This window comes from Mauremys reevesii, linkage group 12 (assembly GCF_016161935.1).
Source record: "Mauremys reevesii isolate NIE-2019 linkage group 12, ASM1616193v1, whole genome shotgun sequence".
NCBI classification, from domain to species: domain Eukaryota; kingdom Metazoa; phylum Chordata; order Testudines; family Geoemydidae; genus Mauremys; species Mauremys reevesii.
Window position 1 is genome coordinate 35,973,004 of NC_052634.1, and position 10,171 is coordinate 35,983,174.

Here is a 10,171-nt window from a genome sequence, read left to right on the forward strand (position 1 = left end):
GGGCTTGCTACCCAGAGCTGGGGAAGGGGGTCCGAGTCCCAGCCACGCTCCTCGGCACAAACACCAACGCTCCCTCCCTGGAGTGTGTCTGGGCTGAGAGTTAGCCCCTGAAACAAGCACCAAGCTTCAGAAGACAACACAGGGATAGATCACTTGACGATTGCCTGCTCTGGCCATTGACTCTGAAGCGCCTGGCATTGGTTACTGTCAGAAGACGTGATAGTGGCCTAGATGGACCATCGGTCTCACCCAGGAGGGCCGTTCTTATCTTCACCACTTTCCTCTAACCCAAGCAAAGCCAGAAGCAGGCCCAGCTCAGCAACTCTAGCAGACTCCCTGGCCTCTGGCCCAGCATACAGCAAAACGACCCTGCCTCCGCCAGGATAGACAGCCACCGACTCCCTCTTCCAGACCAACGCAGCCCTTCCCCGCTTTGGCTGTCTCCAAGCTGTCTGCATGCTCTGCTCTGCTCCACGGCTGCCATGCTGCCTGAGATCAGGAGGCTGCGAGGTCTCACGGTCTCAGCTGAGCTGGTATCGCATGCCACCCCGCCCATCTCCTCATTCTCTTCATGGACCCCTGGGATGTGAGTAATTCTGTATTTGAGTGGCTCTCCCTCCCGGCCAATGAGCTTGGCGTAGACTAGCAGGGAGGGAGGAGGAAAGGGATTGTGCTCCAGTGAGAGCTCAGAAAGAAAGGTGCAGGTCCCCCACTAGAGCCCAGCACAGCAGAGCAAAGCAGAGCAGAGCAGGCTGGAGAATGTGTGTATGGGTCTGACTACTTCTCCCATGCTCTTCCATTTGAACTAACTTCCCCCAGCTGTCACCAGCCTCCCAGTCAGCGCAAGGGGGAGAAGGGCCGGGGTGGAAGAGCTTTGTGCTCCGCAAGGGCTGGCCTTTTGGGAGGCCAAGCGGGGAGAGGGATGGAGGCCACTGGAGGAGCTGAGCTGGCTGACTGTCCATGGCTTCCAAAAGAAGGGCAAGAGAAGGTCCCGGGGCTGCCTTGCCGCTGGAGAATGCGGGCATTGATCCCGCTGCCTCTCGCATGCGAAGCGAGCGCTCTACCACTTGAGCTAATTCCTCTACCTTGGCAGGTGGTGTCTCGATCCATCCATTCGATAACGGAGGCCACATCATTCCCCGCGCAAGCCGGTGATTCCTTCCAAAAGGGTCAGGCAAGAGAGGACACCCCCTAGGCTGGCTAGCTCAGCTGGTTAGAGCGTGGTGCTAATAACGCCAAGGTCATGGGTTCAAGCCCCATGCTGGCCACTCGGGGTGCAGGAGGGAGAGGGTGGCTTCTGGCCTTTTGGCTGACTGCTAGGGGTGGCAGAGGCCAAAACCAGGTGGGCTGGGAGCAGGCAAGAGCCCTGCTGGGCGCGGGCGCAAGCGCCGGGCAGGAGGAGGCTCCGGACACCTCCTTGGGCTCTCCTCCCTGGGCTCCTTGCTCCACCTGCTGCCTGAAAGGAACTTGGGCCCGGGGAGGAGACTGGTGAGCCCGGCCGGCTGCCTTCCAGGCTCATAGGATGCCAGGCTTGAGCTGCCCGGCCCGCGAAGCCAAAATCGCAGGCCTGCCGGCTCACCCCCATTTCCACACAGGGTTGACCTGATGGCCCGAATTCTTGCCGACTGCCAGCTCCACCCAAATGGACCCGACGCTGGATCATGCTCCCCAGCCCAAGCCACAGAGGAAGGCTTAATCCTCGGCACCCCAACCTAGGGGAGAGGCTTCACACTCCGCCGGCGCAGGGTGACCTTTGGGACTTCCCTGGACACCATCCTCCCACCGCCCACAGCCAGACCCCCCAAGCCCACACTCGAGCCCACACCTCCGACAGGAAGGAGCAGGAGGACCACTCCGCCCAGGGACACCACCACTCAAAGTCAGCTTCACTTGCTTCCTCTTCTACCCCTTTCCTCCCAAGTTATGCGCCTCACGGAGCCGGCCCTGGGAAGACGCAGGCACGGCACTCTGACTGGTGCAAGCCAAACGCCCACACCGAGAGTTTAGCACGGGCTCTTGAGGCACTGGAGGAACCCCATGCAGAAGCACTGACGGAGCTAAGCTTTACGGCCAAGGGCCCTACCTGTGCAGAAAGCCAACTTGCTTGTGAAAAAGACGCCTCTTTCGGCTCCCCTTCCAAACTTCCAAATGCCTCCAAATGGGAAAACACACACACTGAAATACCCAAACAGTCCTAAGGCTGGGGCCAGGTGAAAAAGAAAAGCAAGGAAAAGATTTCTAAATGGCCACCCTGCCAGAGTCGTACAGCTCCGCAAGTGAAACCCGTGGGAGGGACATTACACAGAAAAGGGGAATGGAAAGCTGCCCAAATTGAGATGCTGTGGAAAGCTACAGCCCCATCGCTACTCCTACTCTGCACACTTCTTGCAACAGCTGATGAACGGCCAGGTGCTTTTCGCATCCAAGCCCACACCAGGGAAAGACCTTGAGAAGCTTCCCGTGGCTTGCCTGGTTCAGCTGGTCAGAGTGTGGCACTCGTGGAGGCAAGATAGTGCAGAGGAGCCCCTGGGTGGCTGTGGGCCTGGGGAGGATGGCTTTTGATTTTTTGGCCTGACCGCTACGGGCAGCCAGGCCAAAAGTCAGATGGCCGGCTCTCCCGTCCACCACGCTCATCAGGAGCCCTTAGCTGACCGGCTCGGAGAATGCGGGCAGCGTCCCCCACTACCTCTCGCATGCAAAGCGAGCGCTCTGCCGCTTGAGCTAATTCCCCGCAGCTGGCCTGACTCTCAGGCACCGGGCAAAAAAAGGCAAGGGCTCTGTGGCCTTAAGCTGGACACAGCCTGAAATGGGGGGGTGGGGGCGAGGCGCTACCCAGAGCTGGGGAAGGGGGTCCGAGTCCCAGCCACGCTCCTCGGCACAAACACCAACGCTCCCTCCCTGGAGTGTGTCTGGGCTGAGAGTTAGCCCCTGAAACAAGCACCAAGCTTCAGAAGACAACACAGGGATAGATCACTTGACGATTGCCTGCTCTGGCCATTGACTCTGAAGCGCCTGGCATTGGTTACTGTCAGAAGACGTGATAGTGGCCTAGATGGACCATCGGTCTCACCCAGGAGGGCCGTTCTTATCTTCACCACTTTCCTCTAACCCAAGCAAAGCCAGAAGCAGGCCCAGCTCAGCAACTCTAGCAGACTCCCTGGCCTCTGGCCCAGCATACAGCAAAACGACCCTGCCTCCGCCAGGATAGACAGCCACCGACTCCCTCTTCCAGACCAACGCAGCCCTTCCCCGCTTTGGCTGTCTCCAAGCTGTCTGCATGCTCTGCTCTGCTCCACGGCTGCCATGCTGCCTGAGATCAGGAGGCTGCGAGGTCTCACGGTCTCAGCTGAGCTGGTATCGCATGCCACCCCGCCCATCTCCTCATTCTCTTCATGGACCCCTGGGATGTGAGTAATTCTGTATTTGAGTGGCTCTCCCTCCCGGCCAATGAGCTTGGCGTAGACTAGCAGGGAGGGAGGAGGAAAGGGATTGTGCTCCAGTGAGAGCTCAGAAAGAAAGGTGCAGGTCCCCCACTAGAGCCCAGCACAGCAGAGCAAAGCAGAGCAGAGCAGGCTGGAGAATGTGTGTATGGGTCTGACTACTTCTCCCATGCTCTTCCATTTGAGCTAACTTCCCCCAGCTGTCGCCAGCCTCCCAGTCAGCGCAAGGGGGAGAAGGGCCGGGTGTGACGTTATTGATATAAATTGGGACCATATAGAACATGGGTTGCAACCAAGGTCCTGCAGTGGTACCAAATCTTAGATAAAGGGGGTCATCTAAGGTGTCTAAAACCAGATTATGGGTTGCTGGTTATAATTATGCTGTCTATATGTCTGTATCATTTGTAGTTAAAGTTATAAGTATTGGCTCTGTAATGTCTATAGTTTGTATTCTGCTCTGCCTCTGGGAAGTGTCCCATACAAGCTGATGTTAGCCCGGCATAGGTGGATTGATGGCCCATTAAAGGGCCATCGGCTACACAATTGACCCATGGAGAGAAGGCAGACACGCCTTGTGACTCAGCAAAGTATGCAGGGACTGGCCCATGTGACTCTAGGCTCCATTTTGTCAGCGCAAGTGGGAGAAGGGCCGGGGTGGAAGAACTTTGTGCTCCGCAAGGGCTGGCCTTTTGGGAGGCCAAGCGGGGAGAGGGATGGAGGCCACTGGAGGAGCTGAGCCGGCTGACTGTCCATGGCTTCTAAAAGAAGGGCAAGAGAAGGTCCCGGGGCTGCCTTGCCGCTGGAGAATGCGGGCATTGATCCCGCTGCCTCTCGCATGCGAAGCGAGCGCTCTACCACTTGAGCTAATTCCCCTACCTTGGCAGGTGGCGTCTCGATCCATCCATTCGATAACGGAGGCCACATCATTCCCCGCGCCAGCCGGTGACTCCTTCCAAAAGGGTCAGGCAAGAGAGGGCTTCCCGTAGGCCGGCTAGCTCAGCTGGTTAGAGCGTGGTGCTAATAACGCCAAGGTCATGGGTTCAAGCCCCATGCTGGCCACTCGGGGTGCAGGAGGGAGAGGGTGGCTTCTGGTCTTTTGGCTGACTGCTAGGGGTGGCAGAGGCCAAAACCAGGTGGGCCGGGAGCAGGCAAGAGCCCTGCTGGGCGCGGGCGCAAGCGCCGGGCAGGAGGAGGCTCCGGACACCTCCTTGGGCTCTCCTCCCTGGGCTCCTTGCTCCACCTGCTGCCTGAAAGGAACTTGGGCCCGGGGAGGAGACTGGTGAGCCCGGCCGGCTGCCTTCCAGGCTCATAGGAGGCCAGGCTTGAGCTGCCCGGCCCGCGAAGCCAAAATCGCAGGCCTGCCGGCTCACCCCCATTTCCACACAGGGTTGACCTGATGGCCCGAATTCTTGCCGGCTGCCAGCTCCACCCAAATGGACCCGACGCCGGATCATGCTCCCCAGCCCAAGCCACAGAGGAAGGCTTAATCCTCGGCACCCCAACCTAGGGGAGAGGCTTCACACTCCGCCGGCGCAGGGTGACCTTTGGGACTTCCCTGGACACCATCCTCCCACCGCCCACAGCCAGACCCCCCAAGCCCACACTCGAGCCCACACCTCCGACAGGAAGGAGCAGGAGGACCACTCCGCCCAGGGGCACCACCACTCAAAGTCAGCTTCACTTGCTTCCTCTTCTACCCCTTTCCTCCCAAGTTATGCGCGCCTCACGGGAGCCGGCCCTGGGAAGACGCAGGCACGGCACTCTGACTGGTGCAAGCCAAACACCCCACACCGAGAGTTTAGCACGGGCTCTTGAGGCACTGGAGGAACCCCATGCAGACGCACTGATGGAGCTAAGCTTTACGGCCAAGGGCCCTACCTGTGCAGAAAGCCAACTTGCTTGTGAAAAAGACTCCTCTTTCGCCTGCCCTTCCAAACTTCCAAATGCCTCCAAATGGAAAAACACACACACTGAAACACCCAAATGCTTTTGGGGGAGGGATAGCTCAGTGGTTTGAGCCTTGGCCTGCTAAATCCACAGTTGTGAGTTCAATCCTTGAAGGGGCCATTTAAGCATCTGGGGCAAAATTCAGCCCTGTTAGTGAAGGCAGGGGGCCAGACTCAATGACCTTTCAAGGTCTCTTCCAGCTCTAGGAGTTTGGTCTACCTATCCTACATAAAAGAATCATGTTGTCATACATAGTGGCCCCATCATGTGGCCATTGCCTTTCCCTCCTCCCTGATAAAAGTTTTAGTATTTTGCACAGAAACTTTCTCTCCTCAGGAGAGACCTGGGAACCAGGGCTGCCAGCCAGCCAAACACTTTTAAGAGGAGGCGTCATATGTCAAAAAATGATCTCCTTCCTCAGTTCAGTGAGAGCCTGAAATGTTACTTATCCCAGCAGAGCCGGAGGATTGAAAGCAGCTACATCAAGCCCCTGTGTAGCTAACAGGAATGAACACAAACACTCCCTTGTATCTGAAGTGATGTTTAGTTTTATCCTTGGTAAACTACAAGACTAAAGGGAAAGAAGGTGGTGCCAGATATAAGGTGTGAAACACAAAACAATCGTCATAGTTATGTCCATAGTGACTGCAAAATCTTTCTATATACTTCTTATTATCATCAGTGTATTATTTTCTCTGGCATCTAGACATTGACTAGACCTTGACCAAGAAATTTGGATCTTTATAAAATAATCAACTACCCCTCGTTAAGGTAATGGACTTGAGACCCACTTGGGTGTCTCCACGCAGGTTCAAGTACTAACAACAGTGGCTGCCTTACAGCCATAACTTTTAATCAGGGCAATACATTGATACAAATTCCTGTTAAATAATTTCTCAGCCAGAGTCCCTCACCCAAATTCCTTAGGGCATTGTGCCACCATGTGGACGTTTCATTTCCTCCTCAATTTCACACAGAGACACAATTTCCTTTGCACAGATCCATGAACAGCAAAACCTCCCTGTGTCTCTTGTCTGAGCCAGGGCATTCGATTCCAGTAAACCCTTCTCTCCTGCAATGGCGATGGTCAGACAGAGGGGACGTGGCCACCTTCACCTCTGACAGTGAGATATTGGCTCAACTCTTTCTTTCTGCTGCTGTTGTTAGTCCATGAAACATCAGGGATGGAATGCAAGGCTGAGTTCATGCACCAACCCCCTGAAACATTTCAGTGCCCCAGAGAAATCCTGCCCCTGGCTATTTGAATGATATGGTGGAAATTCGAATAGGAAAGGGACTGTCTGAATTGTCAGTGTGGGGAATGAACAACAGTCTACAGAAATGTCTTTAACACAAACACACTCTCATCCTGCTCCAGCTGGAAGGGAAATGGGCAGGAACTCTTGCTGTTCAGCCATGGACACACTTACACTAATGCAGAGCCGTGAGTGTGCTGGGGAAGCTGGTCTGAGCAATTTGAAGTGACGTCTGTGAGAACAGAAGCATTGTGTAATGCCAGAACACTGTATCAAGTAGTTGTGGCTAAAAATCCATTAGGTTGGTCTTCCTCCTGCAGGTTTGAATCCTGCCAACGACAGATGCTTTAGTGTGTTATCTTAGTGCCTGAGCATTCATGGAGCTAGATCTGGCTTAAAATACTGCTGAAGCACTGTGGAGAAGACAGTTGCTACAATGAAGGGAGGGGTTTTCCATCCCTGTAATAGCTCTGTTGACACAACAATCTTTCCTTTCATTTAGCACTATCTAACCACGGCTTAGGTCAGCTTAATTATACTGGATCCGGGGGTTTTCACACCCTGAAAGAGGTACTTGTTAGAGGGTTTATCCCATCACCCTCCCATTCCCTGGTCAGCAATGCACGAAGCTCAAAGGTGCAAACAATTCAATGTTTATTGGGGTCAACTTCCAGCAAGCAATGATTCCAATTTCCTTCCTCAGTGTCCCCCTTCCCAGCTCTGACACCACAAAGACTTGCATGTGTCCCTGTTCCTATTCCCCGCTTTAGCAAAACAGAATTCCAATTCCCCTACCCCCATTCGCATTCCCCCCCTTACTTCCTGACTGACTGCAGACTATATAGTAAAACTGGAGTTCTGCTTAGCTATACCCTAACCAATCATTTTACTGAAATGTAACTAACCAATCCTAACATAGTGTAACATGATTATCTAACCAATTATACCCCACCACCTTAATTGGTTTACACCCAACAATTTAATTATACAGCAGACAGAAACAGTCACAGCACCAGACAGAGATTATACAGACAAGCAATAGGAAAGAGGGGACTACAGTGACAGAACAACAAAGAAATGGGGATTTCACACCCCAGCTGTTGGTAAGTGAGTTGTTCCTAGACAGGATGCTATCATGGTAGAGGTTGTGGGTGCTGGTTGCTTAACTGCCTGGCCCCCAGGGCAGGATTTTGAGGTTCACCGTTACTGTCTCAGAATGCCAGCCCCCATCTTTTGTTCACTTAAAATGTGAGCAGGGAGATTACAATACCACAGAACTCATGGAGCTCCAGGAAATGTGTAACTTCAGATCTGGGTGAGTGTGTCTAAAATTCCGCTGTGCTGTAGAAGGTCTCTAGGAGTTGAAAGAGATGTGCCATCTCGACCTCCCTAAAGAGTTCATCAACTATTAATGAAAACTAGGGTTGATAAGTCACATACTTTGTAGTAGCAGGATGGTGGACTGGTCTAAAGTGCTAGTTATAAGACTCTTTTGCCCAATCCCTTGTGTGTTCTGGTCTCTGCATAGAGACGTGGTTTCACATCCCACTCCTGACATTACCATTAATTCTATCCGGAGAAAATGGCCTCACTTCAATCTCCTGTGGAACAATAGAACCCCATTTGCTTAGCTTTGCTATTCCAGTAGTTGTGAGAGAAGCTCCAAACCAGGGGGAAACAGGACCTGTTCTCTCGACCCATCAATTTTTTGTCTTCCTTCATTCCAAGCCCTTTTCTCAGATACGTCCGTATTTCCCACACTTTCATGAAACTTTAGGGTCATCATTTAATTGCCACACAACTGTACTTATGAAGTGAAGTGAAACACAACATTTTTTGGATATTCTTGCAGAAGAGTTTTGCTTTCTGACCTGGAATTGAACGGGGCTACCCGAGGGGGACAATGCTGCTCCCTTTTCTTGGCTCATCCAAAAAACATAAGTTTGTGGTGCCCTTTGTTTCCCTGTTCTTCAAACACCTGTCAGGGGTGGCCTAGGGAGACGTGGTCCTGACTCTCGGGGTCCCTCCCTGCCCTACCTTTCTATAGGATTCCGTTGTGTGGGTTTGTGCTGTGTCGTTGTCCCGCACTGAGCTGTTTTGCACAGTGTCACTTTGCACTCTGACACATTGTTTCGTGTTGTATGGTTTTTGCACTGCCTTGTGTTGAGTTGGTTTGAGCTGAGCTCTTTTGCAGTGCGTCATTTTGCCCCATGGGGCGTTCATTTGCGTGGTGCTGAATTGTCGGGCTTTGCACTCCTACGTGTTGTCACTTTGTGCTGTGGAATGTCAGTTCCCGTTGAATTGTTAGATGTTAGATTGGGGTGTTTCCACTTTTGTTGTTGTTTATATTATATTGCGATGGCATCGAATTACAGAGCTGTACGGCTGCAAAGGCCCTGGAGAGGTCATGAAATCCAGCCCTGTCTGCTGAGGCAGGGCCAAGCAGAGACGATACGTCAGGGCCATGTGGGGTCAAGTGCCCACAGCAGCCGGCCCAGGCAGGGAGCAGGAGGGAACCAGAGCCAGAGCAGGTTGTCTATGGGACCAAGTATATGGAGAGTATCCTTGACAGAGGTTTGTTCAACCTGTTCTTAAAAACCTCCAAGGACAGAGACTCCACAGACTCCCTTGGGAGCCTATTCCAGAGCTTAACTACACTCAGAGTTAGAAAGCTGTTCCCAACATCTAACGAGAAACTCCCTGGCTGCAGATTAAGCCCATTACTTCTTGTCCTACCGTCAGTGGACATGGAGAACAATTGATCATTGTCCTATTTATAATGACCAAACTTTTCTCTCTGCAATCATCTGTTAAATGGTTATTATCCCCTCTTCTTTCCTGGGGTAGAATGGAAGAGGAGAAAATTCTATTTGTTCTTACTTCATGTTTTACTGAAGCTCAGAGAGGAAGGAACCTGACCTGCCTAAGATTGTAGAGAGGACAGAGAGTTTATTTCATTTTGGGCTGTGACTATAAGCAGAAGAGTGACACCTAAGGGCTGTTGCTGTTGCCCAATATGGGGCTTAAACTCATGATGGCCGGATTAAGAGTCTCATGCTCTACCAACTGGGTTAGCTGGATTTGAAGTCAGTCAAGTGCCCAGTCGCAGTGTAGAAGAAGCCCTGAGGGCATTTATTTGTGGAGCTGAGGTTCCCTGTCTGACATTTGCCTTCTTTCCTGGTTTGTTATGTCTCTAGTGAGAAAACCAGAGCTGTCACAAGGCTGGTTAGATACAGCCCCAGTGTTGACTGTAATTATTTCTATTTCGAATGGAATTAATTTTGATAAACTTTAAAATAATTTTTTTCAAGAGGAATATTGCTTGAGTCAAGATTTGCAACCTTCTACTGAGTTGGAGGGTAACAGCCACAGAGTTCCCCAGTTCGCTTGGTTGCTAACCAAAGACACATCGGGCAACAGAGGTCAGAATTTAAAGTGGTGATGGATGCAGGATGATTGATTTTTGCAACCAGTTATTTTTATGGGTGCTGAGGCCCCTTTTCCTTTTGAGGAGGCAGCAGTTAGAGC

General features: G+C 52.4%; 3 non-coding genes across 3 annotated transcripts; 2 read left to right on the forward strand and 1 right to left on the reverse strand.

The window, feature by feature from the left end:
- The first annotated feature begins 1,194 nt into the window (after window positions 1-1,194).
- Window positions 1,195-1,268, forward strand: TRNAI-AAU. Its single transcript has one exon. It is a non-coding gene; the product is annotated as a tRNA-Ile (tRNA).
- A 2,972-nt stretch (window positions 1,269-4,240) lies between these two features.
- TRNAA-CGC lies at window positions 4,241-4,313 on the reverse strand. The gene has a single exon. It is a non-coding gene; the product is annotated as a tRNA-Ala (tRNA).
- Window positions 4,314-4,425: 112 nt separating this feature from the next.
- Window positions 4,426-4,499, forward strand: TRNAI-AAU. The gene has a single exon. It is a non-coding gene; the product is annotated as a tRNA-Ile (tRNA).
- The last annotated feature ends 5,672 nt before the right edge of the window (window positions 4,500-10,171 follow it).